Source organism: Corapipo altera, unplaced genomic scaffold, assembly GCF_003945725.1.
Source record: "Corapipo altera isolate COAL_440 unplaced genomic scaffold, ASM394572v1 60500, whole genome shotgun sequence".
NCBI classification, from domain to species: Eukaryota; Metazoa; Chordata; class Aves; order Passeriformes; family Pipridae; genus Corapipo; species Corapipo altera.
The window spans coordinates 1,597-7,102 of NW_020886219.1; the positions used below are offsets into that span (position 1 = coordinate 1,597).

General features: G+C 49.3%; 1 long non-coding RNA gene across 1 annotated transcript; it reads right to left on the minus strand.

Annotated features, from left to right (window-relative positions):
- Nucleotides 1-929: 929 nt before the first annotated feature.
- Nucleotides 930-5,219, minus strand: LOC113941087. The gene is made up of 2 exons (XR_003525592.1): nucleotides 4,162-5,219; nucleotides 930-3,285 (listed from the first exon to the last, which is right to left on the minus strand). It is a non-coding gene; the product is annotated as an uncharacterized LOC113941087 (long non-coding RNA).
- Nucleotides 5,220-5,506: the final 287 nt, after the last annotated feature.

Here is a 5,506-nt window from a genome sequence, read left to right on the forward strand (position 1 = left end):
AGCGTTGCCACCGGCCCCTCCCGCGCGACGCCTTTGGGGGAAAACCAAGAGATTTTGGACACTTACTGAGAAAACCAAGAGATTTTGGACACTTACTGAGAAAAACAAGAGATTTTGGACACTTACTGAGCGGCGCCGGCGGGAGCGGCGGAGCCGGAGGGCGCTGGAGGGATTTGGGGGGTTTTCCCCATTTCTGGGGGGTTTAATAGAAAAAGGGAGGGGGGGGAGGGGCGACGGCGGCGGCGCCTGAAACGACAAAACCCCAAAACCCCCCAAATCCCCCCAAACCCGCCAACCCCGGGAGGGGGGCGGGGCCTCACCCGGCTCCGTTTGGGGCATTTTCCTCAATTTTCTCAGCTCCGGGACCCAAAGCGGGATTTTTCTTCCTTTTTCTCTTTCTTTTTGCTTCTGATTTTCTGTATTTTCTCCTCTAATTCCTCTTTGATTTTCTCTCATTTTTCCTCTCTTCTCTTATTTTCTCTTCTACTTTTTCTCTCTTCTCATTTTTCCCTGTTTTCACTTCCATCTTCTCCAATTTCCAGCACTTGAGTTTTTCTTTATTCTATTTTTCTTTTTTTTTAAATTGTCCTTTTAATATTTTTCCAATTTTCTTTTTTGTATATTTTCCAATTTTTCTATTTTCTTTTTTTCTATTATTTTTTCTATGTTCTTCTATTTTCTATTTTTCTATTTTCTTTTTTCTAATTTCTTCTATTTTCTATTTTTTCTATTTTCTTTTTTCTAATTTCTTCTATTTTCTATTTTTTCTCTTTTCTTTTTTCTAATTTCTTCTATGTTCTATTTTTCATTTCCTTTTTTTCATTTTTTTTCTAGTTTTAATTTTCTTTTTCCAATTTTTTTCTATTTTTTCTTTTCTTAATTTTTAATTTTCTTTTTTCCATTTTTCTTCTTTTTTTTTTTTTTTTTTTGGTTCTATTTTCTGTCCTTTTTTGCTCTTTTCTCTCTTCTCTCTGCTCCTCCCCTGCCCAACCGCCGCTTTTTTACCAAAAAGTCCATTTTTTCCCCCAGCTGGGGCCGCTGCGAGGAAAAAGGTCCCTTTCCCTGCCGGCTCCATCTTCACTCTTCGGTTTTCCTGCTTCTCCCCCAAACTGGCTCCTCTCTGTTCATCCTGAGCCTGAAAATGCCGCGTTTCACCCCAAACCGGCCGCCCCCTGCGCTGCCCGGCCCCGACGGGGCAAAACCCCTTGGGGAAGCTTTAGGAGCTTGTTAAAAATTAAAATTTAAATTAATCCAAATTTAGGAGCTGGTCTTTTAGCAGAAATCAGCGTAACGAGCGCTTTTTCTCTGTATTTTAAATTAAAGCAGCTTAAAAAGCTCATTTTCGGTTAAACTGCCCCAGCTCGCTCCGGCTTTGAGAAAACATCCATTAGGATATTTTCAGGATTAAATAAAACAGCTGCAAGAGCCGCGGTTTTGCCCAGAAACCGGCCTTGAAGGCAGCGATTTCTCTAAAACCAGCTTTAAGAGCTTCGGTTTAAATAAAAACCAGCTTTAGGAGCCGATTTTTTTGTTAAATCAGGAGGTTTTCCATGAATCGTTCCCAGTAAAGCGCCCCGGCTCTTCCCATCGCTGGGATCGCCGCCACTGCAGCACAAAAGCGAAAGAAAACAGCTTTAAGAGCCGACTTTTCTTTCAAGGAAACAGCTTTTGTCCCTTTTTCTCCTTTAAATAACGCAGAATTAGGAGCTGCTTTTATAAAATAAAGCGGCTTTAGGAGCTTTCTCCTCAAACCAGCCCAGCTTTAAGAGCTTTTTATCGGCAGTAAAGCCGTTTGCGGAGCTTTCTGTAGAAAATAAAGCCATTTTAGGAGCTTTTTGTTGTATAAAATCGAGCGGCTCCGAGCACTCCGGGCTCTGGCCGAGCGCTTTTGGGCCGAATTCGGGCGCTTTCGGGGCTGTTTCCCGGCCGGGCGCTCCCACCGCGGGGCCCTCCCTTATAAACGGGCCCCGGCCCCGCCCCCGGGGGGGGCAAAATAGTCCCTAAAATCGCCAAAAAAGGGCCTCGGACCCCAAAATCTCCCCCCCTCCCCCCTTGAAAAAACCTGCTTTCTCATTATTTGCCGGTTTTTCCCCTTTTCTTGGATTTTTCCCCCTCACAAACCGCCCCCTCCCCTCCCGGGCCCTGCGGGTTCCGGCACGAAACCGGTTAAATTTAACTGATTTAACTGCGGTTTTTCGCTCGATTTGGCCCATTCTGCCCCAAAACCCCCACCCCCCGCTGCCACCTTCCCGGCCGTTGGATTTTAGAGCTTTTTTTTTGTTATTTGTCCCTTCATTTGGCCGCCGTTTTGGCTTTTGCTGCGTCACGGGGTTGGGCCGCTGCCAAAAGGGCTCTTTTTGTGCCCCAAAAAGATCCCAAATCTCCGGGGGAAAAAAAAAAATTCTCGAGGGGACAGAGACCCCAAAACCCCCTTTTTTCACGTCTTTTTTGCATCCCAACAAAGCCCAAACGACCTTTTTTTTTTTTTTTTAACGTTTTTGCCCCCTCCTGCAGCACAGCCCAAACCACCATTTTTGTTTCTTCTCTCCCACTGAAATGCACCAAAATCGAGGCCTTTCAGCCCATTTTGGGCCCCGCTGAGTCACGGGACTCCTTCTTTTCGACCAGGTGAATAAAACTCCACTATTTTAAGGCATTTTGAGGAGTTTTTGAGGCATTTTGTTGGATTTGGAAGCCTTCTTTTCCAGCATTCGGGGGCGTTTCCAGGCAGGAAATGACACCCCAGAATTGCCCTCAGGGAGGGGACCCCCGTGCCCCCCAAACCTGTAATTAATGCTAATTAACGCTGCTCTGGGGCTAATTAAAGCTGCTGACGAAGCCAAGGAGGCATTTTAGGGGTTGGGGGGAGAAGGGTGTTCCAACATTTCCGGGGCGTTTCCTGCAGGAGAAAATGTTACCTCATTGCTGTTAATTATTATCATTATCATTATTATTTCCCTGCGTTATTCTGCCATTAAACCCCCTCGGATTGATCATCCCCCTCCCATTTCAGGCCTCCCCCCCTCTCAAAACCCCTGAATTTTGGGGAGCTTTCCCTCAGTGGTGATTTTTGCAGCAATAATTTGCCCATTTATGGTTATTTCAGCCTCATCCCCCCTCCCCTGCAGCTTTGTTTTATTTTAGCACCTCTGACATGCCCACAATTCACGGGCTTTTGCACGGAAATGCTCCAAAAAGCTGCTTTTTCACAGGAGCTGGGCCTGGAGGGGCCATTGTCGGGCGTTTTCCTCTGCAAAGGTGTTTTTCACTGGTTTTCACCAAAACCTGGGCGTTTATTATGGAAAAGTACAGTAAAAAGCCAGGAGAGGTTTTTTTAAGTGGGACAGCACTAAAAATACCCCGAATGACCCCAAAAAGAGCCTCAACAGCACTTTTAGGCGAATTTCAGCCATTTTTGGGGGACAAGGCATAGATTTTGCCCTCAAAATTCACCACTAAGCCCAAAACCTGCAGTTTTCCAGCAGATTTTTTAACCCAAAGTGTCCTGGGGCCCCTCTGCCTCCCTGAGCCCCCTTTCAGCGGGTTTTTGAGGTCAAATCCCTCCAACTCCCCACCCTAAAAACAGCATTTCCTTGAGGCTTTTCACCTTTTTGAAAACCGACCCTTTTCAGCGGTTTTTCATACAAAAATTACCTCAGGAAAGGGGGGGGGGGGGGGGGTGGGACTTTATCCCCCCCCCCAAGCTGGGGCCCCTCAAACCGCTGCTAAAGCGGCCCGAAACCCCCCTCCCCCCATCGTTCCCCGCCCCCACCGCCTCGCCTTCCCCTCCCCCACCCCCATTTACAGGCAAAAAAAAAGGAATTCGGGGGCGGGAGCGGCCGCGGAAGGATCCGCCCGGAGCGGAGAGAGCTGCGTGATGCAGAACCGGGAGCGGAGGGATCTGGGGGTGAAGCGCCCCTTGGCCACGTGACCGGCGGAGGGATCCGCGCGCGGAGGGATCGGGGATGCGGTTTGGCCCCGCCCCCCGCTCTGCCGCAGTCGCCGCGGGGGCGGCGCCGGGGGGGGGGGCGCGGAGCCATCGCTCCGTCCCGCAGCGGGGGGGGCGGCGCCGAGTCACCCCCGGCGGGTCCCCAGAGACCGAACGGTTAAAAAAACCAGCACTTTTCTCCTTGATTTTTAACTCAGAAATGTCCGAGTAACCTCAGAAAATGTCCGATTCGCCTCAGAAATGTCATACGTGCCTCAGAAATGTCTCATATTACTTCACGTCTCTTTTCCCTCAGAAATGCCCGATTCGTCTCAAAAATGCTTGGTTTGCCTCAGAAAAGTGTTCGGTTTCCCTCACAAAAGCCTTAATTTCTCAGCTCAGAAACGCCTCATTTCGCTCAGAAAACGCCCTTTTATTCAGCGATGACTCGCTCTCCTCCCCCCCCAAAATGGCGCCGGGCGGGGTCGCGTCCTTCCCGATTCCCCTCAGGAAACCGTTTCTCAAAATATTTATTCAAAAATATTTCTTTGTACCATCAAATATTTATATTTCCACTCCTTTTGGTTTTTTTTTTTTTGGTTTGTTTCGTTTGTAAACGCAGGATTTCAGAGCAATTTCCCCCGCGTCCTTTAAACCCCAGTAACGCCACAGCACAAAACTCTCCCGAACCACCGGTTCTGCCTTTAAAAAGCCTTAAATTTCCAAAAAATGACTTAAAAAAAAAAGTTATTTGGGGTCGAGGCAGTTTTGCTGCAGAGTGCGGGCGCGTGGGGGTTATGGATAAAAACCAGTGATAAATGGGTTAAACTCAGCCCCAGCTGGCAGAGAAAAGGGTGAAAATGGGGTTAAAGAGTGAAAAAGGAGGATTTGGGGCCTCTGGACAGTGAGTGATGCCCCAAAATGTGCAGGATTTGCCTCAAAATCATTTTCCCCCAAGGGCTCGTTAGTAGTAACGAGGGGACCCCCCCCCCCCAAAGCTCAGGGATCCCCTGACACGTGTGACATGTGTGTGCCATGTGTGTGACAGGTGTGTGCCATGTGTGTGCCATGTGTGTGACATGGTGACATGTGTGTGACGAGTGTGTGACGTGTGTCACACGCGTGTCCGTGTGTCCCCGGCCCTGAAATGGCCGCAGTCACGTGGGGCGGCCATTTGGCTGCGTCAGCCCCAAACCCCCCGGAATTGGCCCCAAACTGTCCGTGGTGTGTCCCAAACCCCCGGATTCGGCCCCAAAGTGCTGTGGTGTGTCCCGAGCCCCCTGGAATTGGCCCCAAATCCCCCGGAATCGGCCCCAGACCCCCCAGAATCGGCTCAAGAATGCCCTGAATTAGCTAAATCTGCTCCAAATGTCCCAAACTTGCCACGAACTGGCCCCAAACACCCCGAATTAGTTCCAAACCCCTGTGAAAGAGCCCTGACCTGCCCCGAATCACCCTGAATTAGGCCCAAATCTGCCCCAAACTGCTCTGAATTGACCCCAGACTGTGGCTGGGGGGTGGGTTGGTGCAGTTTATTGTGGGGGGTGGGTACAAAGTGGGGGGGCTCAGGGGACTCCC